The 27,501-nt window shown below is 42.2% G+C and overlaps 1 protein-coding gene across 3 annotated transcripts in view; it reads right to left on the bottom strand.

Moving 5' to 3' along the window:
- Positions 1–27,501, bottom strand: part of TNR (tenascin R) — a 432,923-nt gene that overhangs the window by 194,244 nt on the left and 211,178 nt on the right. For all 3 annotated transcript variants that reach the window (XM_004027943.5, XM_055366472.2, XM_063710667.1), the window contains one exon: positions 18,034–18,134. The gene's annotated coding sequence lies outside the window, so the exon portion shown is untranslated. The remainder of the gene's footprint in view (positions 1–18,033; positions 18,135–27,501) is intronic.

Raw genomic sequence — 27,501 nt, 5'->3', positions numbered from 1 at the left:
CTGGATGACAGAGAAAGACCCTGTCTTGAAAATAAATGAAATGAAATGAAATGTATTTAAGGGTTTTCCTCTTCTAAGTTCAGGAACTTTATTTTGTCTATAAATTACATCCTCATCTTCAAAGTGCACTTGATCCTAAGAACTGTGAAGACCTTTGCCCAAAGCGAAGAAAAAAAAAAAGACACCACAAGTTACCATCCGTGTGCACAAAAGTTATCTGTTACTTTTGACCCTCACTCAGTTTACAGCCTCTATCCTGTGTCCCCCATGGCCTTTCCTGGTGAGAGTCAGCACCATCATTATTGTTTCCTATCCCTCTTCCAGGATGGAGGTCATTGTACCAGGTGAGTGGTTAGGTAAAGCAAATAATAATCATAGTCAAATAATGTCCCTATAACTACAAGCTGTTGAAAAACTCTTAATTGGAACTACAAACTCCTGATTCAGGAAACTATAAAAAGAAGAAAGTAAATAAGTATTTGGAATTTCAAATCAAAATAGTATTATTTGCTTATTTCAAAGCAAGTTTATTCTATAAATCCAGGAGTTGGGTGCATTTATCTTTAAAGTATCAGATAGTAAATTAATGAGATAGCTTTGCCACAGCTTCCCCTGAAGTGATAGTATCCTAGAACTGGCAGATTGTTTTTCTAGAAAGTTTAGCAAGGATATTTTTTACAACGTTCCCAAAATTATTCAGTTCAGAATTTATATAGAAGTCACATTAAGACTAGTTTAGAGTAGAATTACTGAAAGGAATTAGCTGCTTATATGGCAAAAATATCACCAACATGGAGGTGAATAGCCCACTCTTGCCTTGCAAAAATGGATGTAATCGTTTTGTTACACAACTTCCTGCCCCAATTCAGCCAAATTTTCCTGCCAACAGAACCAGAGTGTGGGCCTGTGGGACTCTCTGAGTTGGGACTCCCTGGATCCTTTAGCTTCTGTTTCTTCACAAGCAAGCCTCAGAGCCCAGTGCAGTAAACATATAATAAAACAAAGCTCTGCTGCAATTGAAACAACAGAGCATGCACAGCAAATTAATTTAAATAAAGCATGTCAAATATTTGCTTCACTTTAAATTCATAAAATGCCATTTCATTAAATTGTGTTTTCATTTATGTCAGGCAACTGTCATGCCAAAGCTATTTTTTATTATTTTAGAAGTTGGAAAATGTAGGAAAATACACTTTTAGAATAAAATACTGTCATGATAAAGATATTTGAGCCCTGTAATATTGATTTGATAGAGGAATGATGGATTGTGAAGTCTAAGGTTTTATTGTACTGCAATTAGAATAAACATTCATGAAAGGTCTCTACATTCCCTCTATGATGACCCTGTGACAACTGCCATTTGGCGCCTCTGAGAAGTAACATTCCTGACTCTCATGACTCAAGCACATCTTGCAGTGAGAGGCAGGGGTCTGAGCAGGCTGGGATCAAGACAGGGATGCTAAGGAAAATAAGAAGCCCTGCCTGAAAGGGAAGTTAATTTGTGAGTCATGGAGCCACTACTTCTAACTCCTGGGACTGCTTCTCACACTGACAAATCTCTGAGTTCCCCTTTCCTTCCCCTGACCTGTAGTGAGGTGATCACGGACTCTCCTTCCAGAAAGGCACAACAGTCCTGAATTTTGGAGCTCTCTCCTGGCATTGTTTCCTGGTACACAATGACTTCTCACTAAGCATGATATTATTACATTACTTTTTGAAGAACAAGACTTCTCATTCATTGCTAAAGTCAACAACACATATTGGGTAACCACTCTGATCCAGCACTTTAATAGGTGCTACAGCTATAGGATGATTGAGATAGAATCTCTTGACTCTGGAAGAACTTATGGTCTAGTAGGTAGAAATATTCATTAAAAAAATTCCAACATACATGGATGTGGCATTCACTCCTAGAACATATCTCCTTGGAAGAGAACTCTCTTCACCCTAGAAAGAAGCATGTAAAAGGGCCAGAACTATCTGGGGAAAGTGAGCCATTTAGAAGGAGGAGCACCCTCTCCAAATGAGTTAAGATCCGTGACCATTTCAAGTAGGCAAGAGAGGCATCATCTTGAGGATTTCACTAAAACTAGTATTTCAATGAGATTGATTCTAAGTGTAAATTAGAAATATTTTAAAAATCTTTATCAGACACTCAAAGTCACAAGGTTTTCTTTTTTTATTCTCTGGCTATTGGGGAAAAGCAATTTTAAAAATATAGGATAGCAACTCTTAGTAGACTCTTTTGGTATCTACCAAACAAGTGATGACTTCTTTCCTCTAGAATTATCCTCCCTCCAACATATCCCTATGGAGATGGAGAGATGAGTACTATAACACCAGGCCCCTGAACCTGGTGGAAACAGCTGACCTGACTTGGGTCACTCATATTCTCTGCCTAGGAATTTAGAATGGAGACTAAAAGAGTGCTAATCTGTCTTTAGTGTCCAGAGGAAAAGCACCTTTAAGAGTTGTGCAGAGTCCATCACATGCATGAAAACACAGAAGACAGCGTAGGTCATCAAGAGAAGCAGAAATGAGAGATGGAGAGAGCACATCGTGGGTTCCTGGAAACGCATTAGTTCCTGGGGTCAGTCCCTTCCCAACACGTGCCCTTTGCTTTTTTGTTCTGCAAGATACCCATGGATCCTGCAACACACTTCCTCTTTTAGGTAAGCCAGCTCCAGTTGGTTTCTGCAACTTGCAACCAGAAGTTCTCTGGTTTAGGTATAGTCCAGCCTAAATGACTGAATGGACCAAGGCATCAGCCATTTCCTCACTTGGATGCTATAGAATTTCAGGTTAGTATGGTTCCCTGGCCCCAACTTACACCTACTGAATCTGAATCGCCTAGGGTAAGGGTCCAGGAAACCACATTTTGTAACAAGTTCTTAGGATGTTCTGATGGGTTGCCAGGTTTTAAATTGGTGGATAACATGGTAATCCTTGTAATGGGATTCCTGCTGTGTATCAAGTGCTTCTGCGTGGGCTGTCTCTCTGTCTTCCCCACTACACTGTGATGTAGGCATTATTTATTGGGGGAAATGTTGATTCATTTCCTGATGTTTCCTCCCATATGGAGGCAGCTCTCTGAGCTATAACTCTCCTGTCTCATCTCCATCCCCTTATTCACTAGTGATCTACCTGCTTGCTAAGTTTGGAAAAAGAAATCGAACACATGTAGTCTAGGTTCTTCTTCTTCTTCCTTTTTGGAGTTGGTCTGCCTGCAGAGAGCAGGTGCTCTCAGATGCACTCCTCCTTCCTAGAAATCCCTCTCCACATGCTCTGTCCCTGCCTGCAGGGGGCTGTAGGGGAGGGACCTTCCCCAGTGCAGTGCTGCTGCGACTGGGTAGGAAGAAGCCCTCCTCATCTCAAGGTTCAATGTTATATGTGCAGGCAAAAGTAACATAATCAAATATCAGTTTACCAATGTGAAATCTAGGTCTCTACCTGGCTCCCTTCTTTTTCTTACATTTCTATTTGTTCAGAGCTCCGACAGGGAAGAGGGGTGCTATTGACTGGGCTCCTCAGGACCCCTTCCTTATTACATGTTTCCAGATAAAATCATTTTTCAACACCAGAGTCTAAGCTCTTTCCTCTGCCTGCTCAGGGAACCTCTGGAGAGGGCTTCTCAAACTCACTGCACATGCACATCTAATCCCCGGAAAATTTGTGAAAATGTAGATTCTGATTCTGAAGGTCTGGGATGGGTTTGGAGTATCTGCATTTCTAAAAAGCTTCCAGGTGACTCTGATGTCACCATTGGAAGGTCCACACTGGACCCATGAGGTTATGTAAAGGATCACTTCCAGAGGTCCAGAGTCATATAAGTTGTGATGGGCAGAATAATGACCCCTCAAAGACATCCATACCTTAGTCTCTGGAATCTGTGAATATGCTACCTTATATAGCAAAGGGGACTTAAGGTTGCTCATCAGTTGACCTTAAAATAGGGAGATTAACCTGATGAACTGGGTATTCCTAGTGTAATCACAAGGGTCCCTAAAAGTGGAAGAGGGAGGCAAAAGAGGAAATTAGAGTGATGCTATGTGAGAACTCCATCAGCCATTGCTGGCTTTGATATGGAGGAAGAGGACACCAGCCAAAGAGCATGGGTAGCCTGTACCCTGCATGGAAAATGCAAGAAAACAGGTTCTCCCCTAGAGCCTCCAGAAAGAATGCAGCCCTGCCAACACCTTGGCAATAGCTCAGTGTGACCTGTGTCTGACCTACAGAGCGGTAAGATAATACATTTTGATTGTTTTCAGCCACGAAGTCTGTGGTCATCTGTTATGGCATCAACAGGAAACCCATACACAGATACTTCCCTTCCAGCAGCTGGACTATTCAACCAGGGAACCAGTCTGAGAAGTTTTTGTGTAGGGAGATGCTTGGTAAAAACGTAGTGTTGTACCTTGATGAAAAAGTCTAAAGTTTTAAATGCCAAAACTACTAGACTGAGTGAATAGGACCAACTAATGCCTGAACAGGCTTGATTTTAAGTTAAGTGAGCATGACGAGCACGTTGTTAAAAACTCAGACCTGATTAAATCTCTGATGAAGCACAGCATGATAAATGCCAGGCGACCACAGCTCTGTGAAAACCAAATGCAGTGTGCAGAGCGGGGGAGATTTCCTGTGGGGCTGGATGACTGCCCCTGAGGAAGGCAACATGGTCACCACATGGTTTGTGCTAATAGTGGTTTCCTGCTGCAGGGAAACATCTCGTCCATGCTGCCCAGTCTATTTTTTTTCAGATAAAGAGTGGGAGGATAAAGAAGTTGCAATGGTGTCACTTACTGTGGGGAGACCAACTCGTTCTGGGCCAAGTCTTCACCAACTGAATGTCAGGTTATGAAAATAAACTTTTAAAATGCTTCTGCCCAGAGCTGCAGAATGGAAGTGTGGCTGCTGGAATTAGCATAAATCATGTGATTGGGTGTATTTATTTATTCAGTCATTATTTCATGTATTCTGTCATTGGCCCATTCATTCATCAAATATTTGCTATGCATCTACCCTATGCCCAGCCTTGACAATACAAGGTGAAACACTGTGTAGTCTCACTTTCAAGGAGATGTCAATCTAGTTGAAGAGAAAGATCTGTGCTCCCGCATATAGTATTGAATGCTCTGTTCAAAAATTGAGCTCTGCCCTCAGATGCTAAGGAAACATGGGCGCCTAATTCAGTCTAGGTTTGGGAGTAAAGAGGGAGTCAGAGAGGGTTTGAGGAGGAGGCAATGTTCAGGATGAACTTTAAAAGGAGAGAATTAGTTTGGAGCAGGCACTGTAGTGCAAGGAACAACATGGCACTATGAAAGAGCATAGAACATTCTGGACTTGGGTGTGGCCAGAATACAGAGTGCATTCCTATAGGGGTCTAAGAAGAGATGAGGCTGGAAAGACAAGCCTGGTCCCGAATTGTTGTGCATTCCTTGCTAAGAAAGTGAGAACAGTGAAAATGGTTAGTGAGTGTTAGGCAGGGAAGTGAACAGCCACCAGCGTGCTGTGGGGAAAGTGTCCTGACAGGAGGGAGTCTGGATGCAGGTAGGCCAGATGGGAACAAAGGGAATTTCAGAGTCTGAATGGGGCTACAGGCATGGATGCTCTTTTTAAGGAAAGACTCACCTTAGGACTAAACTAAAGTGTATTCTAAATTGGGATGAGGGCTTCAAAATGTATCCAGCTCACTTGAAAAAGCATGAAGAAAATAGTAGGAAAGTGGCAAACGTGGAAGGTTCTTGTTGGTGGCTGCAATATGTTCTTTAGGCTCCAAAAGAGTTTGTGGACTAAGAATGGATGGATGTGAGAACTGTTTAATATCCAATTTTATATTGTTGCTGTCTGTTGTGATTATAGGCTTGGCTCTTGGTTTTTTATTCAGAACCATTTATTCAGAAAATTTCTTATTCAGAATTCAAGTTTATTCCTCGTTAATTCAGTAGTGGCTTTCTGTAACGTAGTGATTGAATTACCTAATAGCACCTGCCTGAAATGATTAACATAAGAGGAAGCCATGGGGTTGTATTTGATACAAATGATTTGTTTCCTGAAGTTGTAATTTTATTAAAGGGGGACTCAGTGAACCACCTTTGCAAATGAGGCAAGGTCCTGGTTTCCGCAAGGTACCTGGAAGGTTAATGAATGATTAGCAGCTAACAAATGACAGCGTGGCCCAGGAGGAAAGTGGCACTTCTCAAGTGGTGGGTCAGCATCCTGGAAAAATGAGGAATGGTTTCTAAGGGACTGTGTGGTCCACTTCCTGATAAGGTTGGGAACCAAGGAGAGAGGGAGAAATGACCGTGCTCATGATATCGCTCCCTGACACACCCTCAATCTAATTGCTTGAACCATTCCCATATGGATCAAGCAGGGGTTGAACTTCACCACTCCCTTCTGGGTTTCTGTTTCTCTGAAAAAGATCCAGGCAGACTGATGCCAGCAGGACCTGAGCTTTTCCGAAGTGACTATGGCAGTATGCTAGGATCTTTCAGTTAGCTGCTGATTTAAGAGTTTGAGTCGGAGGGAACAGGAAGAATTAGGGCACTATCTATTAATAAATATTCTATTATTTTGTTCAGAAATTGAAAAAATACATTTTATTTGTAGTGCATTTTTTAGTAATTATACCTGTTTTCTTTGTTGATAGAAGAATAAACATGTGGACATGTGCACAACTTATATGTCATATAAGGACAGAGATAACTTGTACTTCCCAAGACATAAATTGAATATTTTCATGATTTTGACACTTTTTAATCCCTGAGAATTCTGAAGCACAAATTAGTACATCTGAAAGCTGAGAGAGAGAGAGAGAGAGACCTTCAAATACAGCATAGTGGTGCCAACCCCTCACCTCTAAATCCATATCCATCCCCACAAGTAGAGGTGCTGAAATATCTTTTCTGGACACTTTCCCCTACCTCCCCCCAACATTTCCTCCTCTGCTCTTCTCACATATGCTTCAGCTCCTGTACTGCTTTATCTTTATATTCCAGAAAAAAATAGGGGCCTGTGGCTCAGTGCTGCCTATCGCCATAGTGGTATTCTAGGAGTTCTTTTCTGGGAGACTGTGTAAGTCAATTGTGTGACTTCACAGGGGAAAAGTACACCCATGTGCAGATGGAGGAATAGGCAGGTGGAGGATGATTTATTTCTACCCATATCCCACTGTGAGGACTGATCTCAAAAGTTTGGTTTGTCCTACTCCCAGGAAATATGCCTTCCCTACCTCTTCCCTAATCTTCTCCTTATAAGGGGCACAGGTTGGCATTTAGGCAGTTGAAAAAAAGGAATAATTTCATGGGAATTTTTTAAAATATAGATTCCTAGGCCAGTCCCCACGGATAGAATTGGACTTGCCATGAGGTGAGACCTAGGAATCTGTATTTTTGTAAAAGCTGTCCTGTTGGTTTTGGTTTTAGTATAGTTAGTCAAAAAGGTAGCATTTAGGTCCCAGAGGCAGAGAACCTGTGTTTCATACACACTTCCTTGCACAGATGATAAGTTTCTTTAGCTAACTCTGATCCCTTTATTTGCTGTGTGTCTTGCTCACATCTCCACATGTGTGATGTGGGTCTGGGATCATTTGTCTGTTTTTAGCTAGTCTACCCACTGTGCATGTTTCTAGGCTGCTCAGCACGGAAACACCAGCAGCACTGGAGATCCTAGTGCATACCCATTCCCTAGGTTCCTTCCCAGAGCCCAGTGTGCTAGACAAGCACAAGAAAGAACTGCAGAGCCTTGGAGAAACAAGCTTCTAATTCTCTACTTAGGAGGAGTGTTGATGGTTTAAGTAAATAAATAAATAAATAAATATCCCCTTCATTCATTCACTTCTTCTGAAAACTCACAGATTTCCCAGATATTACATTGAAATATAATACTTCTGTAAGCAGTTGTGTTTACACATCTGTAATCATGTGTATTGTCATGACTTAAGAACAAAATTTAGATTGCAAGCTTGAATTGCTGCTTCTGCTAGGTCTGTTCATCCTGGATTGGCTCATGCACAACAAATGCCTTGTACAAGCAAGAGCAGCTGCATTAAGCCAAGTCACCCACAGGGCCAGGTCTAGTGAACGTCTCTCAGACTGTGCAGTCTTGGGACACACAAATATGTCCACACAGGTCTGTCCTCGATCCCATCCCCATTCCTCCTCTCATGTCTCCCCCTACAGTCCTAAATACCATCACAAGGCTCCTGATTTTCATGGGGTCATCATCTTTTCCATTAATGTCATTATCATATTCCAGGGTCCATTAGAACTCCTGCTGTAACGAGAACTTTGGGTGTAGCTGTTCATTATTTTCCTGGTCACCTACAGCTCTAGTTGTCATGATGAATGCCCTGCATACAATTCTCACCTGTATCACACAGTCCTTCTTGCTGCCATTAAGATGATCATCTTTTCCCCCCCATTCTGTAGTCATCACCTCATTATAACTCCATTACCTCTTAGCATCATCTACATTATAACTCCATTATCTTTCACATAGCCACCATTACCTCCCTTATCGCCCCCTCTACATTTCGGTTGCCCTCACCTTCTCCTTTACAGCCACCAGCTTTTCAATTACAGGTCCATTATCTTTATTATTACCTCAGTTACAATCATAATTGCTACCATAACAAATTTCAATGTCTTTATCCACCCCTCTGCCATGCAAGAACCTGGCCACCTTTGATAAAGCTACAGGCATCTCTATTATACACTGGACATGTAGTCCAACATCTCCATTAATGTTAGAATTCCCTTCTTTTCTTTCACCAAATCATGTTAACTACAAAATTCTGCCACTTTCTACAGCAATTTCACTATTGCCATTGTCACTCTTATTTACAACTCACTCCTTCATCCTCATTTCTCTTTCTGTAACAGCCAGACAGTAATAATCCTCATCTTAAAGACACAAACACAGTCCTCTGTTACAGTTACCGCTCTGACTCTAAGAATTCTAACTACCAATGTCTTCCTTAAGGCAATTCAAGACCATACTAATATAACTGCAGTGCATACCGGCATTTCTGATCTTCCAGTGTGTGTGTTCAGGGGAAGGAAATTGTTTACAATTGTCCCATGTTATCCATTAAATTTTGAGCTCATGGTGGACTAGACCTCATTTCCTTCCAAGAGCACTTAGCATCTGGACAAAGTTAGCATTCAGCAGGTGTGGTTGATTGAAGGACCAAAAATGCATCACCATGCTTCCTTTATCTTTACACTTGCAGTCTATTGCTGTTGCACTGATCACTATCAAAACCTCATCAATATACTCTTTACCATTTCATTACCTCAAGCTCTTCCTCTTCATGGAGAGATGCATCTGCTCTTCCATTTCTTGGCCATTATTACAATAATTATCACAGCTTCAATTGCAGTGGCTCCATTACAATTCATTACCTCTTCTGATGAAGGAGAGATAGGTTGCTCTACCGGGGTGCCCTGCTTTCCTTTCAGAATAGCCCTCAGCTCCCACAAGGAATAGTGGTCTCTTTGCCACCAAAACTATTGTGACTTCTCCCCTAACATGCTTTCATCATTGCACAAGTGATATTTACACCCTAACTTGGAAGTGACAAGATTCAACTTACAAAAGGCTGCCTGATTTCCTTCCTGGTGTCTGGCTGTATGGTCTTGGATAAATCATTCAGGGTAGTGCTTGTGTGAAGGAGCCCTGGACTCAAACTACTTGGGTTCAAATCCCTGTTCTTCCACTTACTAAGTTGTTTGAATTCATGCAAATTATTAAGCTTTCCTGCACAGATTTTCTTATCTATAAAATGGAGATAGTAATATTTCCTACTATTGTTGGTTGTTAGGAGAAGTAAATGAGCGAATAAACATAAAGTAATCAAAAAGTGCTTAGCATATAGAAAGCACTTGATAAATCTTAACTCCTCTCAGGACTCCATTTTTTCCCTAGCTTGAGAATGAGGGTTGAGGTAGAATGAGCTCTAAAGTCCTAGACTGAACATTTGATGGGTCTGTGATTCTGGTATCAGATGAACAGAGTTCTGGCAGAATCCTTACATTACAATTCTTAAATCATCTCCCAGCTTTATTGTTATCTGCTGACTCAGCAGAGAAGCGTGGCACTCCCTTGGCCCATGGCCACAGTTGTTCTGCACTGGGGCTGATTTCCAGGCATTTTCTTCCTCAAGCCTAACAAACAACTTGCTGTGGTTTTGCCACTGCTGGACTTAGCCACATACTCGTATATTCACCCTGCCACCTGGCCAACTTCACAAATAGCCCTGCTCTGTTTTTCCATATTAAACAATGCTGAGCCTTCTCAGGTGGCACTTGAATATGTCCAACTTTAATGTTGGAGCTATCCAATCAGTCAGGGCTGCTCCAGGCCACATAGCCAAGGATACAGAGTTTGATTCTGGCTTTGTTGCATTGTGATTTTCCTGCTCTTCTCTCTCTCTCTCTCTCTCTCTCTCTCTTTCTCTCTCTCCCTCTCTCCCCGCTTCTGGCTATATTTTCTCCCCTTCTTCTCCTCATTAGCCATCCACATTCACCACTTGCATCCACCACCCTCAATCCTGCCTTTCCTAGCAGGGTGCCATGTTCTAAAATTATTTTTCCCTCTCGTTTCATCCTTATTTCTCCTCTTCTCTGCTTTTTCCTCCTTCTGTGGTCCTTAGACAGAAATTCTACTAACATAACTAGCATTCCACTATGGATAAACAAGTCTCTCAGAGGACACCTACCTTTCTGAAGGGAAATCTGGAAGAGGCAACACCTTGACAAGAACATACCTCAAATAGTAGGATTTCAGACAACATGGCAGAACCGGTGTTACTCATTTGTTAGTTTGTGTCCTTTTCTTAAAATTTGGGTGGGGATGAGGATGGGATGGGGAGTAATTTGAGGGGCAGGAAGATTCCACTGTGCCAATCAAAACACATTTTGTTGGTGATATCCTGCTCTCCATAGAACCCTTCGAAATGTATTTAATATATTGTCCTTACTTTACCAATCTCTTCATTTCTCACAGAGCCTCCTAGAACCTCCAGCTAATGAAGCCATCTCATTTGTTGTGGAGCTTCTGAGGGTTCTTTACACCCAATTGTTAGTCATATGAGAATTCAGTTGTCAATGGTCACTCTGAAGGGTGTGATGTTTTCAGTGTAAACAGCATTCCTCTCAAGTAAACATGAGGAAAAAGATGCCTCACTTTGTGATTACTGAGGCAACAAAACCCGACTGGCTCTGGTCCAATTTTGCGTAGATGACTGGGACCACAGAAATATTTTCGGTCTCTAAATTGTTGGTCTTTGGCCAAGGCAATCCAAGGGTTGGCACAGGTGCCCAGGGAGATGTGAGTGGTAGCTGCTCTACCATCAACAACCTCAGAAACTTTTTCTGTTTTCTCTTCTCTTTCGCCTCCTCCTTTTGTTCTTACTTTTTTCCTCTTACTTTTTTTCATAGCCTGAGGTGTCATGCTCATTTGGCCTTCCTGGGTTTGTATCACCTCTATTTTCAAGGCCCAGCTCAATGCTTGTGGCCTTTCCCATGAGGTTTTCTCTGGTCTCCTCCACTCCCATGAACCCTGTGACACTTGCCCTGTTTCTGCTTTCACTACTATAACACAGCCAATGCCAGGAAGTAGTATTTAGGGCTTGATTATATTGTCATGCACTGCTATTTTGTTTGTTTCCTGGGTTTAGAATTGCCCTCTTGGATAAATTCTTAGCCCTTGGAGTGCAGCAAGCATGATACATATTTCTTTTGTGTGGACTGTGATGCATACTTTTATATTTGACACAAAAATTACTCAACAAAGACTTGCTTAACTATGCCTTCTACTCCTTTCTCTTAATTTTCCTTTAGCTGCCTTGCATTTCCTTTTATCCACCTCACTCCACTTCTCCTTTTTTTTTCTCCTGCCTAAATGCCACAGGCTGGCGGCACTCGAAGCCACTGCTTAAGTGTGCTGGATGCCATGTGGGCTTAGAAGATTTCTGACTCCTAGTTTCCTAGGAGCTAGGGATTGTGTCTAAGAGTGAAAACTCGGGTACCACAGTAGATAGGGCTAACTCATGGCCAATCAGAGTCTTTTGGTTTGAAACATCGTATGTTCTCACTCATAAATGGGAGCTAAGCTATGAGGATGCAAAGGCATAAGAATGACACAGTGGACTTTGGGCACTCAGCAGGAAAGCGTAGGAAGGAGATGGGGGATGAAAGACTACAAATTGGGTGCAGCATATACTGCTCAGGTGATGGGTGCCCCAAAATCTCACAAATCACCACTAAAGAACTTACTCATGTAACCAAACATCACCTGTTCTCCAATAACGTATGGAAATAAAAAATTAAAAAAAATTGCTTTCTTAAATAGAACTTATGCAAAACTACAATCTGTAGGCAAAACAATGAAGTTGACACAGTATGTAGTACTGGAGGAAAAAAAAGAATCATTTGGTTTGGCATGAGACAGAGAGGCTAACCTCAGGGTTGTAAAAAGATGCCCCCCCCCCCAAAAAATAAAGCTGTTATGAGGCCATTTAGGTCCACACATAAAGAAACTCGTTCACAAAATTGTAAGTTCTGGTTCACTCGTTATGACATATTTGTTAACAATATAGATACTTTCATTTGGGGAAATCCAGACAATTTAAATTTGTCTTTATGGCATACCAATGGATAATTTTATAAAGCTTTTTCATCATAAATACGGGTCCTGCCTATGATCAATTCTCATCTGTATGTTGGAAAGCAATTTCAGTAAGTACTTAGCTTAATCAATTTGTATCTGCACATTGACCTTCGGGACTCTGCACGTGGGTCCCATCATGCAGCATGCTCTGCAATTCTCTGTCTCTTTAGACAGCATATTTCTCAATATTTGTATATGGTTTTCATATTCAATCAATGCAATCATCTGTTCTCTCCTTTCAACCACTTCCCTTGACTGGGGAGGTGAGAATCCAGCAGCGCCTCTGTCACTTGTGTGTATTAGAGAATACTTGTTTACTATTTCCCCAAAACCTGAAGAACTGCAAAGGTAGTGGGGCATTGTGGGATAACAAAAATAATGTGAAAAATAAAAATAAATTTATAAGCTTGTTTACACAATTATGCAAATGATGAGCACTTATACATGGCTGATTCCTCAATTATTCATGGTTTGAAGCCCTTGAAAATTCAATTCAACTAAATAACCTTTTCTTCTGCTCTTATTGTGAGAAAGGTACTGTAATTTGAGGAAAGGGAGACAAAGATACAACTTGATAAGGAACATTAGAGAAATACACAAATGACTGCAATACAAGTTGAATAAGCACAGTAAGAAAAAGTACAATACATGCTCTGAGGGTTTAGTGTAGAAGAGATAACATCTGTTTGGGTGGATTCATGGAGAATGGAGGAGATTATGTTAGAATCCCCTCTTCTCCATCCCTAGCACAGGTTATTTTGGTTGAGGTCCGTATCACCTCTCATCTGGACTATTAGAGCAACTTCCTATTTCATCTGCCCCTCTAATTGCTGTGTCCTGAGTGATCTTTCTAAAGGCAACCTGATCATGTCACTCCTGCCTTTAAACCCTCTATTGTTCCCATTGTTTGCAAGAAAGGGTTAAAGTTTCTCAGGATCTCCACTCAAAGTCTAAATGTCTGTCATTCTGTGAAGCCTCAATACTCCTTGCCTCCCTGCCATGTACATAGCACCTTCTACACGTCAGGCTGCTTTGGCCCCACGATCTCAATGACCTTGCCCATGCTGCTCCTCCTACTGGACTGGCCTCCCTCTTCTCTCTTTTTCTCGTTTCTCTTCTTGGGTCCCCCATTTGCTGGAGAACTCCTTTGACACTTTCCTTGCTGCCCCCTCCCCCAAGACAGGGCTAATGATTCCCACCCTGCTTCTCTATAGTGCATAGCCTCACCATCTCACTATCACACCGTAGTTAGGCATGAGGGAGGCATGCCTTCCCTTCCTTGTTAGAGTGTGTCCTCCTTGTGTTCAGAGTCCAGACTGGGTGTGGCACCTAGTATATGCTACATGCATGTCTGCCGAATTATGTTGAATTTGTTGCACGGGTAGGTAGGATGCACTGCTTTCCATAGGATTCAGGGATAAGTAAATGGTGAGAAGTGAATGTAGAATGTTCTTCCCTGGAATCCAGGACAAGAGAAAGAGAGAGAGAATCAGGAAATCAAGAGAAAGCTTTTTGTTTGTTTGTTTTAATGGAGACCAAGTATTGTTTACAAGCAGAAGAAAAAGAACTTACAGAGAGTGAGAGAAAATGCAAGTGAGGAAAGGACAGCAATGGGTGGATCAGGCTATAGAGGAGAAGGGTAAGGAAGAGACCAAGGACTCATTGGAAGAGTTAGTTGTGGCCAGGAGGAACCCTTTCTCTCCAGAGACAGGACAAAAGCAAGTTGGGCAGGATGATTGCACAGAAGCATTCTGAGAAGGAGAGTGAAACTGAGCAAGCTCTTTATAGCTCCAGGCTTAGCGAAGGAGGAGGTGAGTTTGCATGTAAACTGCCAGTTGATGCATCCAATGCCATTACATTTTGCACATGTAAACCATAAGATGTTGAGAGCAAACAGAAGTACTAGGAAGGTACTTGGACAAGCAGTCGCCTGTTAGATAATATGGTCTTAATGACAGCCTTGTCACAATGGCACAGAATGCTTAATTTCCTGAGACGTGGGTGGGCCAAGGCCTGGAGGCTCTGCCAAGACCTCCTCTGATACTCCTCTTTCCCCTTCCATAGTGATATGGTTTGGCTGTGTCCCCAACCAAATCTCATCTTGAATTGCAGTTCCTATAATTCCCACATGTCATGGGCGGGACCTGGTGGGAGGTACTTGAATCATGTGGGCGGTTACCTCTATGCTGCTATCCTCATGATGTTGAGTGAGTTTTCCTGAGATCTAACAGTTTTATAAGGGGCTTTTCCCTTTTTGCTTGGCACTTCTCCTTCCTGCCATCATGTAAAGAAGGACGTGTTTGCTTCCTCTTCTGCCATGATTGTAAGTTTCCTGAGGCCTCCCCAACCATGCTGAACTGTGAGTCAATTAAACCTCTTTCCTTTATAAATTATCCAGTCCCAGGCAGTTCTTTACAGAAGTGTGAGAACAGACTAATACACATAGGGAACAGCCATTTGAGCTCTGACTGATCAGAGGTTTGGCATAGAGTCAAACACTGCAATTCTGGAGTTGTACTTTGCTCAGCCTCCTCAACCTGGTTTTACCACGCAGCAAAGCAGACATTTACACTCTAACTGTAGTTTCTGATCAAAGCCATAGTTTAAATGGATTACAAGTCATTTCCTCCTGAAACCCCTCAAGAGTCCCTGAAATCTGGGGTGAGTTTTGGACTACTGGCAGGGCCAGTGCAGGAAAAGTGGGTTTGCCCACAGCGATGCCCAAGCCCCAGGTCCCCTCCTTCACCTACCTGGCTCCTTGGAGTCCTTAACATCCCTCCAGGGAAATATGGTGGGCAGTCGTTCCCCACCTGAGTGCTAATGCTCAAGGGTTAAACTCAAGGTTTAGCTTCTCTTGAAAGTCTGTAAGAGCAGCTACATTTTTTAAGCATTTCACAAAGAAGCTTAAATTCAGGGACACCTCTTTCATGACCACCCATATCCAGAAGGGCAAATCGTGTTTTTAGGAGTTTCAAGATTTAATTCTGGGGATAGCCAGGTGCCTAGTTTGGTTGGGGCAATATAGCAAGCAGATAACTCGGTTTGTTTGTCTGTAAGAATACATTTACCTAAACATTGAACCATTTGTTTATGTCCACTTTTGCTTGTTTTTTTTTAAATTCCCCTTTCCCATTTTGCTTTTATTTTTATAAAATCTGACAGAAGGGTATTAAGTTGAAAGGCTATATCTATTTGGCTTGATAAGTGTGTTTTTCCTTTTTGGGAGTGAACCCACCCATAAGAGTTACAGAGGGTGCTGAACATATTCATAAAGTGAAACATTCACATTTCTGACTATCTTACATTATTCTCAGCCAAAGTCAGGTACTAACAGCATTAATATCAAAGTAAATGGCTAAATAATAGTTGCTCAATAAAGGTTATTGTCTGGAACTGAAAGTTATCATAAGGTGTGGGGGTATAGAGTGAAGCTATTCCATAGATTATCACAATTGAAGGACAGAACTCTGTCCTGGGCCCCTTCCCCCAGATTACCATTTTTTGAAAATGCATGATCATGGAGACATATCTACACAGAGAATCACAGACCTTTAGAGATGAAGGGTACCTTATGGACACACACAAACCCAGTTTTAGGCTGCAAAACGGGAGAAGGTAGTACGGTACTTCAAAACCTGTCTCCAGTACAGAACAGGCTTGAAGCTGGGAGCTCAACTCCCCAAATATCACATTTATCTCAATTTGGCAAGAAGCTGAAAACCTATCTGGGACCATTTAAATTCTAATGTTATTAAGGGCTCATCTAATCAGCTTTTAAAATAAGCTGCTTCGAATGCATGGGAAATGAAGGTGAGATAGAAGCAGGCAAGCAAGGCAGTTCAGGCCAGCCTGTGAGCACCTGGGTTTGAATTGCCGAGGAGCCATGAGGGGACCTGGCTGCCTACCTATTTGGTAACTCCTGCAATTCCAACACCAAGCCATGCTAGTGAAAAGTGATTTGTAAGTGTGTGGGGAAGGGGACTAATCTGGACAAGCTATGTTCTCCTGTGAGGTGGTTCAGACACATGTGACAGGCTTGGCCAGGAAAGATGGACTGCCCTCTGTGCCAGGAGGTGGCTTTGAGATTTAATCAGCAGGGTTTGTCAAATATTCTTTTATCCACACAAGTGCTTTCCCTGAGCAGAGTGCAGTCAGTAAAAATGTCTTCATTGTAATACACTGCCAGTGTTGCTTTCGCGACAGGCAACCTTAGCCGTTGGTACACCCTGGTCCACCTTCCATGTCTGCTTGGTTGCAGAGAACTTGATCTGAACCAGCTGGTATCCTAGAAGCAACAAATTAACCAATTCTCCCTTAAGCGTGAATGGTTGATAGCCAGCGTGATGTGATGATGTCTCTTGTGAATTGGAATGTTCGAAGGTGTTTTAAATGGCATGGGGTACTTTGTAGTCAAGTGCCCCCAAGGAAGGCAGGCTGCCACTGAGGGTGTTCTGGGCTGATTCAAACATGGGGCTTCAGAAAAGACTTGCCTTAAATCTGTAGAGGAGCATGATGGATACTGAGACTATAGTGAGTCTAAGGAAGAAAATGAGCTCCCGAACAAACTTTTCACAACAAACCTAAGCTGTATAACAAACTGTATAACAAATACAGAGAGAAGACTGGTGGCTATATTATTGTTTTGTGCAATAAAAAAGGGCCACACCTGTTTGAAAAGTTCCCAGTTCAGTATATCAAGTTTGAGTGCCATGGAAAGTTATTAAAGGAGCAAAATATTCACTGTGCCTGCCAACTCTAGGAATCCTAAGAGCCTTCTCCTGTGGACCATTTTTCAGAGGTTATTATTTCAACCTGAAAATTCTTTAGACATATATATGTGGTATGAAAAAGGAATTAGGAAAGCTTTTAAATTAAAGGAAATAAAACGACAGGTTTTTCCTCCAGCCATATAGTTATGGATAGAGATAAAGAGATGGATATTTTTTCATAATACTTTATTAGGGGTTTTGGAACTCCAGAAATTTTAGAGCGAGACTGGTGAATAATTTATCACTGACTCATGCGGGCCCAGTGCAGGCACGGGCAGACTGGGAGTCAAGTCTGGCTTCTTGGAGGGACTGAGCACAGTAACACACTTTCATTACCAACTGCATCATGAAATGCATTCAGAAATATTTTATGAGAAGCCAAAGCCTTGGTACCCGGTTTCTCCAGCTTTTTCAGAGACTGCATGAAGCCCAGAGGAGCTAATGCTGTTGACTACCTCATTTCAAGGAGACTAGCCCCCAGGGTGTTGTTTCAGTAACAAAAGGTCTCAGATCCCTGGGAATATGCAGTTACATATGAAAGACACAGACTGGCCATGGGAATGATGAATGATCAAATGTTCACAGGAAATACCTTTTGTGGTGGTGTCTTCGATGCTTTCTCTTTACTGCACGTTCTTTAATCCTAATTCCAAAAGAGACCTGCCCTCTATGCCGTTAAAACGATACAGCCACCTGAAACAGAAATAAGGGAGGGAAGAAATACATTAATGGTTTCAAAATAAGAAACCCTGGTTTCCCTTTCTATTCTAAGTACCACATCTCCTTTAAAATAAATTTGTAGGTGCACCATGTGAATTTCCAAAGCAAAGAAAATTGTTGCTTAGTTGCTTTTTCTCTCCAGAGACTTCCATTTATTTCATTGATTTTCTTTCATTCATTCTCACAGTTTTCAATAAAAAGGAAAATATTTGAGGTAAACAAATCTATAGAATGATTATAAATCCAGAAATGTGCTTTAGGTTTTTGGAAGTGACTGTAATAACATGCTTAGCTGATCTGATTATGACAAATGCTTGACACTCCCTCCAAAAGGCCTCCCATACAAACCTCCTCCCCAACCTGATCCCCTCTTATGTCCTTAATGTCCTTGGCACTCTAAGCATTCCTATGTTGTGAAAATCTCCATGTACTATAAACCTCTTTATTTGTGCCATGCTCACTCTGGACTCCCAACTCTTCAGGGTCAGAGTCTTCGACTTTCTCACTGCTTTAGTTCCTGTCCCAAGCACAATGCCAGTGCATAAAAGTTCAACAAAGAAGGAATAAATGCATGCAAAACAAAGTAATTCTCCCAGGTTAGAACAACCTCCAACAGAAGCAGTGGCATCGATTGTTAAGTGAGAGCCTTCTGAGTAAGCAAATTTGTCAGCTTCTGTAACCAGGGGTCCTACGCAGATCTTCGGCCAGGCCTCCGCTACACAATTTCCAAGGATGTGTCAACACGGTGGCTTGATAATTATGCCTTCAAGGGCTTGCTTCTCACAAACCCTGCTAAGCCTTCTCCAAATGGGACACCGAGCCTCAGGGATATCATTTATAGGTGCTTCAAGAGGATGGATTTGCAAAAATCAGGTGATATCTGAGAGAGGAAGAAGTAAGCATTTGGCTGAGGTAGAGGCTTGCTCATCTAAGATATCTGTGAATAAATTAACCTTCCCTGGAGGACCTCATGAAACCTCAGAATTGGAAGAAGTGTAAAGATTATTTAGTTCTGGAAGGGCAAACATTTTCCATCTTGAGTGAATACTCCAGTGCATCCACTGTGGCTGCCTGGCGAGTGGGGACAATAATTCTGAGGTGGCATCACAGGGAAAGAACTGGTCATCAATGGGTTTGCCAGGGCCCAGGACTGGGAGGTGTTGCAGGTGATATAAATGCCAGGTATTTTTCTCTTCCAATTCTAATCTGGCTGCTAACCAAATGGAAGAATCGCAGGTTCTTTGGACAGTGTAATTTAGATGGTAGCTGCCCACAGATTGCAGCCTATTTGGGGGGCAGATAGCTCTGAGACTAGAAAATCTCTTCTTCCATGGAATTACAACTCCCCCTCCTTTGTGCTTCCACCCACTGACCTTTCTTTTCCTCATCCTCCTCTGTGAGGTGCTAACCTCACTCTCAGAAAGCTGGTCCAATATCTTTTGAACCAACTACATCAAAAGTCATGACAAATATTATGAAAATCCCCTTCACTTCAGTTTATTAAAAACACTGAGTACTTTTGACATGCTATTTTATTGTTACCTATTTCTCCAACTAGATGTAGGCACAGTTATTCACTCATTCAACTAACATGTTTATTACATTTTAAAGTTCTTCATTTGATATTCCTAAAATTATAAAAGTGACACATGCTTATTATACTAAAAAAGTCAATATAAAAATGTATGCAGAAGACGCTAATCGTTTCTCCCAATCTCGGTTCCTTAAGTAACATTTTAATACACTGGTAAGTATCCTTCCACAGTGTCATAATTCCCAGGAAACAGCTTGAGACTGGATATGCACACAGAAGACTTACTGAGACTTACTCCTGAGGGCTACGGCACCTGGGGGAAGTACAGGAAGTGGAACTGGCCAGAGGGAACATTGGAGTTGTCCTGCATTGAAAAAGGATCCAGGTCTTAGGGCCCCACACACACCGGCCTGTCTTTGGCTCTGGGCTGCCCCCAGGGAGAGGATCGGCAAAGCAGCTCTTTTTGGCTGGTGGTGATTCCTGAAAAGGGACTCAGCTGTGAGCTGTCAGCAGCCAACGCTCCCAGCAGCTGCAAAATTGAGTGCCTCAGTTGGGTGGTGTCTCAAAGCACCCAAATATACACCCTCCCTTTTGCTCATTTAAACCTAATTATGCATATATAACAGATATATGGGATGTTTTTGTTTATAGTTTTTAACTGAAATACTCTGCAACTTGCTTTGACTTAACATACAAACATCATCATTTTTCCTCTAATTTGTTTATGCATACATACACATACTTTTACAAAATTATACTATACATGTAGAATTTTTAGTGCACTCTCTTTTTTTTTTCTCCATTGCTTGCCTCTCTCTACCTCCTCTCCTTCCCTGCACTATCCACATTACCTCAGCCCCGGTGTTGGCAGCATGGAGTACATCCTTTTAGACTTCCTTTCACGCTCATTTAACCACATATATACATAAGTGAATGTGGATATGTGCACTTATTTACTTTTTTAGTCATTGGCAGCAACCATTTACTGAGAGCCTTGTGAGTACCCAGGCCCATGCCAGGCACCGGGAATATGAAGAAGAGGATACAGCCACCACCTGCAAGGAGCTCCTGTCTTTGAGGGAGAGGGACATGGGAACTTGTCAGAGCATGCACCTCCAAAGTGATTTAGAGGACTAGAACTAGAATGTGGGGTTTCTGTATTCCAGTCCTGTCCTCTTTTCCACTTAACCAGTTTTATTTATTTAAACGGGTTTCCAACTGTTGGCTGAGCAACTGCCAAACTGAAGTGGAGTGTGTGTGCCAATCTTCCTGAAGTCATTACCACACTTGCTCTGATAGAATGAAGCTCATCGTGAACCCCATATACTGGCCCTTGTGATATAACATGCATTACCTCACTAGTAGATCCACTTAATTTGATGAACAAGTCCTACAGCCCTAATGATATCACACAAAGGCCTTATCTTAAGATAGATTCATATAACTGGTGACAAGGCAAAGGATTATTATCACAGCCATTCTTGAAGCTGATGTGTCACAAGGTAGTCATATATTCCTGCAGCAGCAAGTTCTAGAGGCAAAACCATTGGCTTAGACAAATATGGGGTACAGGGCTCATGGTCCCAAATCCTTTTAGCTTACACAGTTTCAGAGGGACCCAAGGGAGAGGGGAAGTGGCACCCCAAGAGACATACACGAAAGTAAAGAGCATGCTGACCTGACTCTCCAGCAGCTTCAGTAAATGGGTGTGTTCTTTCTGTCCACGCTGCAACCTGCTCATTTATCTGTATGTACCCTTTCCAGTGCCCAGCATTATCTGGGGTCAACTTGCAACAGCTCATCTTTGGAAAAAACATCCTATGAAATATGTCTAGAAAATGTGCATTATATTTTCCTTCCTCATCAAGTGCTGACCCCTCTGTAACACAGGTGATTTCAGCCATCAGAGAGGATTGGCTTGGACTTTGTAGCATGGGCTCCCTGCCCCTGACTGCCTAGGCAAGAGCTGAGGATCTGGACAGTCCAAAAAGTGCAGCCCAAGAGACTCTGTTGACCTCAATCACAGATTTTTCTCCTCCAGGGCTTTGTGTTTTTGTCCTCTTTGGCTTAGGTGAGTCATGGACTTTAGAAGAAAGACACCTGCTGGGCCAGGTGAGATCCAACAATCAAAAACTGCAGAGATTTCAGACTTCACAGTAACAGTTCTTTTTGACATCCAGTATAAACCTTGTTGCTTGAAAGGTTTTGGTTGATGTACTGCAAATTGCTGGAGATGTTCCAGTAATGGATATTTGATCCCAAGGATGCTGATCAGCTATAGACAAAATTGCCCAATACCCCAAAGTATGGTCAATTCATTTTGTTCTCAATTCTCACAGCAGTTGGTTGCTGAACAATGGATCAGATTGTGAACAACCTTCAAGTTGTTCTTAGTCATCTTAATGTGAAAATGGGAAATTTAGGCAACTGTTGGTGATCTAACCCATATTCTGCTTCTAAATAAACAAGGCTTCCTACCAGGAGGGATCTTGAATGGCTGTTATTTCAGACTCCTACTTTCAGGCATACAAATTTGAATGTTTCTTAGAGGGATTTCTCTGACCCACTGGTATTGGCAAGGCTTTGCAATTCAGCAGAGTGTAAGAAGTTCATGAATTCTCCATTTATCTACTGATGCATAACAAATTACCCTAAAACTCAGTGGTTGAAAATAATAAACATTTATTATCTCATAATTTCTGTGGGTCAGGAATTCAGAAGCAGTTTATCTGAGTGGTTCTGGCTCAGGGTCTCTCATGAGGTTTCAGCCAAGATGTTGAAAGTTGCAGTCTTCAACCTGGTAGGAATAGAGGATCTGCTTCCAAGATGGATCGTTTGTGTGATATTGGTCATTGCAGGAGGCCTCAGCTTCTCCCCATGTGGGCTTCTACAAGCGTGCTTGAGTGTCCTTACAACATGGTGGCTAGCTTCCCCGAGAGTGAACAATCTGATAAAGTGCAAGGTGGAAGCCACAGTGTCTTATAAGACTAAGCTCACCATCATTTCTGCAAGATTCTATTGGTATGCAGGTTAGCCCCATTTAATGAGGGAAAAAGCTGCAGAAGGGTATGAATGCCACAAAGCAAGGATCAACTGGGGGTCATCTTGAAGCCTAGCTGCCACAAATGCTTTGCGCTTTTGCTTTGTCAATAATGGTAAAGACAATGAAAAAGACATTTCTCTTTCTTGTACCTACCTGGAACTACAAATGAAAAGTGTAACATTTGGCTCAAATCCTAGCTCCTACCAGCCACAGACTTGGAAAGGAATTTACTGAATCCCTCTAAGCACTTATTTTCTAATCTGTAAGATGGGAATAATAATATTTCTTTACGGGGTTGCTATGAGAATTTACTTAGGTAATATATGTAAAAGTCGCAGCTCAGTGTGCAGCAGAAGGAAGGAACTCAAAACTTCTTAGTTCCTTTCCCTTCTCCCACATTCTTTCCTCTCAGGGTCATGATGTAACAACTGAATGCTGTAGTTAAATGGCTAGTCCTCAAAGTCAGCCTTCCTCCCCACTCACCCGACACCACCCTGTTTTGTAAATCCAGGGAAGGGCTCAGCCTTGGCTATTTAGGTTTCTCGTTTCCTGAGGAAGATTTGCTGAGGCTTAATAAAGTCAGGATGTGTGAGAGATCCTGAAGTTCTTTCATATCTTAATTAGCAGTTAATTAAGTGGAGGTGCTGGTGTCTGGAATAGCTGACAGACAGATTCCATAATTATCTTTTATTATTATTACTAATGGAAAATATGATCAGGGAGTTCAAGTTTTCCCAGAATCTCAGGTTTAATTGAATGACCCAGTGGAGGATCAAAATGAACAGGCTGCCCTTTCCACATTGTTTTATTAAAAATATTTTGAAATTGAGTGGTGCCTTGCATGCAGGAGCTTTGTTGGTGATCTTTAACTAGGCATAGAGGAAGCTTGGTGTGCTACCATGGGGTTGCAGGGTCCCTCCAGGAAAGCACACAGTCACATTTTGATGACTGTACCAGCAGCATTTTATTAACACCCCGCTCCTCCTCCCAGGGAAGGTCTTGGTTTGGAGGTCAGAAGACAGACATTGCTTTAAGGTCTGAACTGGAGAAGAGAAGAGAGGCACTTTTTAAATGTTGCCATAGTGATATTGGCCTCAGTCTTTTAGAAGTTGCATCCAGGAGGTGCAGCAAATCCCTAACTTATGTTGGTGGCTCAACAACCTCATGCTCACACAAGAGCAATGGACCATCCTGGCTGAGGCTGGCCATGCCTGGAGGACTCACAGTGTTGGGTGTCCTGATGGATGCTGAGGAAAGCAAGCTGGGGCCTGCCTCCCTTGTATCCTGAATTCACATGGGGTGGACTCTCCACAGAAGTTGTTTGACAATGACTAGACAAGCCATTCTAAGCCTTCAGTCTTCTAGAGTTTCCTTGGGACAGCTGAACATATGTCAGACTACCTTCTCACCTTGGAGAGGGCTGCACAATGTCACTATCCACACACATGTGTGTGTTTGTGCAGATTGTATCACACCTCCTAGATTTAGTGCTACCTCATTCTCATGATTTCTGAATGGATTATTTGGATGAGTCCTCACACACTGCCCAAGTGCATCAGGGCTCTGACCCGGGTATCTGGCAGGTTCTAAGTGGTGTCAGTGGTATCCCTTATCTAGTGAGCAATTTCCATTATTCATAATTCAGGATTCAGACAAGACATTCATCAGGTCTAACAAGAGATTTGAGATCTGTGGGACAGCTGGTACTAGAGGGGCTGCAGGATTCTGGCTTGGCTTCTGGGCTGCTAAGGTAAAGACTGGCTTGCCCTGCCTATAGTGGCTGATATGGTTTGGCTCTGTGTCCCCACCCAAATCTCACCATGAATTGTAAGAATCCCCACATGTCAAGGACGCTACCAAGTGGAGATAATTGATTCATGGGGGCAGTTTCCTCCATGGCTGCTGTTCTCATGATAGTGAGTGAGTTCTCAGGAGATCTGATGGTTTTATAAGGGGCTTTTCCCCCTTTGCTTGATACTTTTCTCTCTTGCCACCATGTGAAGAAGGACATGTTTCCTTCCCCTTCCACCATGATTGTAAGTTTCCTGATCTGTGGAACTGTGAGTCAATTAAACCTCTTTCCTTTTAAATTACCCAGTCTTGGGTATTTATTCATAGCAAAGTGAGAATGGGCTAATACAGGGGCCATGCTGAGAAGGGCAGAAGCCCTTTTCCAGAAAGGAGGCTGCATGTAGTTTCTGGCCTATATTTGTGGTGCTTAGAGTTGGCTCTTTGCTGAAGTCCGTGATCAGCATTCCCTGTTCCTCAATGTCCCTCCAAGTGAAGAAGTTACAATCTAATAATCCTACCTGCAGCAGATTCAGTGAATGAAAAATAGATTAGCAACGAGCTCCACGTCTCAACAGTTAAACTACTATACCAAATGTTAACAGTGGCTGTCTCTGGATGGTGTGTTTAAATCTTTGTCTTTTTCTGCTTTATCTGTATTTCTTTTTTATTTATTTATTTATTTATTTGTTGTTGTTGTTGTTGTTGTTTTGAGATGGAGTCTCGCTCTGTCGCCCAGGCTGGAGTGCAGTGGCGCGATCTCGGCTCACTGCAAGCTCTGCCTCCCGGGTTCACGCCATTCTCCTGCCTCAGCCTCCCAAGTAGCTGGGACTATAGGCACTCGCCAACACTCCCAGCTAATTTTTTTTTTTTTTTTTTTTTTTTGGTATTTTGAGTAGAGACGGGGTCTCACTGTGTTAGCTGTATTTCTTAACTTTGGTATAATGTTTATATTTGGCTTTGGCAATGAGAAAATAAATATTTTAAAATTTTAGAAAGGATGGAATTTAGAAAGCATTATTTCATCAAGCTTTATAGCAGTGGTTCTTATCCTGGGGTTCACAGAGGGTCCATGAACTTATACGGAAAAAACTGCATCTTTAATTTCATCAACCTCTAGCTAAAATTTAGCAGCTCCTCTAATTTTAAATGTAGGCAGCAAGTCACAGTAGTATCAGCAGAAACTATAGTTTTTCACCAATAGAAATCACAGATATTTTTATATCTCATTACAGTTGTTGCAGATATGTTGAAATATTGTTTAAGCTTATTACTAACTTCAGAATCACAGTAGTTATTAGACCTGCCAGCAGATCTAGTTATTTACTGTGTTATTAAAGAAACACATATATTACTATACCACAAATCTGTTTTTTAATATTTTGATAGCAATATTTCAATAAAAAATGCAGTTTCCTTTGTAATCTTATATATTTTATTTTATACATTTATACCATTATTTTGAGAAGGATTCGTGTGCTTCACTAGGCTGGTTGAATTTTTTCAACCATGCCTTTTTTATGGCATAATCCATATTTTTTATGGACCATGCCATTAAAAAGGGTCAGAACCCTGGCCTTGGGAGGAAGAAATGACTGGCATCTGTGGACACTGCCATGGCTAGGGCCTGGGTGTCCTGGGCACTGACCTGCAGAATCCTCACAAAGAGTTAAGAAGGAAAGTTCCATCATTATCCCCATTTTACAGTCAGGAAACTGAGACACAAAGTGATTGTGTAACTTGCTCAAGGTCACTGAACTTCCAAGTGGCAGAGCTGAAATGAGAGCTCAGGCAGACAGGATCCAGATGGCCTCCTTTGTCCTTCCTTCTGTTAGCACCACAGATGAGTCAATGTTTAATGTACTCCTTCATGTGTTTGTGTGAGGCCGGGTTATCCACTGATGCCTGGAAGTTTGAGGGCAGTGTTTTTGACCTTCCCAGCTAGAATACAAATTACTCAAGGGCAGCAGAGTCTGGGCTGAGGTTTTTGGTCATCTCTTCCAGGCACCAAAGGAAGTGGAATTAAGGAATTCTATTTCTCTGAGCACTAGGATAATTAGCAAATATTATAGAAATTCAGTCATTGAAGGCACCCACTAACCCCCAATTCATGTTTGGGCCCCATATTGGGAATGTCCTTCTTGGCCAAGTGGGCCCATTCTTGTTGGGATGAGCCTTCCTTCAAGCCGGGAGTGCTCCCTAGCCTCCACTCTATCTCTTCCCCACTCCACCTTCCATTCCCACTTTTTTGCCCACAGCCTCTCTGCATCTAAAGGAAGCAGGAAGTTCGGGTGGCCAAAGCTTGACAGAGACAAATGTTTCATTACCAGGAGGCTTTGGTGCACGATCGTTAAGTGATCACCAAACCTGGAATGCCACATTGGAAGGGCACCCCTTGGAGAGCACTTAACAGGCCCTAATTGCATTTGCTAGCCATCAATCACCAGGGTAATTTCCTGTCTTAAGACATGTGCTGTCCTCAGTGAAAGAGCCAAAAATGAGGCCAAAAATGAAAGAGAAAGCTTCAGAATGAAGGAGAGTTCTGGTCCTCTCTTCACCTGACATAAAGCCCTTCCTTGCCCGGGTGTGGACCTAGGGGAATATTTCTTCTCTCCTTTAAATGGCTCTTGTAGGGCAGGTCATTGCTTACTCAGTGCTTGGCTGGCAAAGTTGTGACCTTCAGGAGCAGAGCCTGAGTATATTTTTTCCTAATGGTGGCTCTCAGGCCATCCTCCAAGGCAGCCAGTTCCCACCAAAGGATCTTGAGGGACTGAGCTGACTGGCCCAGAAATCTCTGTCATCTCAGAACAAGTTCAGTTTTAATTTGCTTGATATCATCATCTCCCCCGGATCTGCATTTAAGAGGGGATGAGTTGCTAGAATGATAAAAGCTTGACTTTCCAGGCATTTTATGAAGGACTCTGGGTTAGGTTGGGCTGTGAGCCAAAACCCTTCTGTATCCCTATCAGTCAACA

This window comes from Gorilla gorilla, chromosome 1, assembly GCF_029281585.2.
Source record: "Gorilla gorilla gorilla isolate KB3781 chromosome 1, NHGRI_mGorGor1-v2.1_pri, whole genome shotgun sequence".
Lineage (NCBI taxonomy): Eukaryota > Metazoa > Chordata > Mammalia > Primates > Hominidae > Gorilla > Gorilla gorilla.
This window is presented reverse-complemented; position numbering and strand designations above follow the sequence as displayed.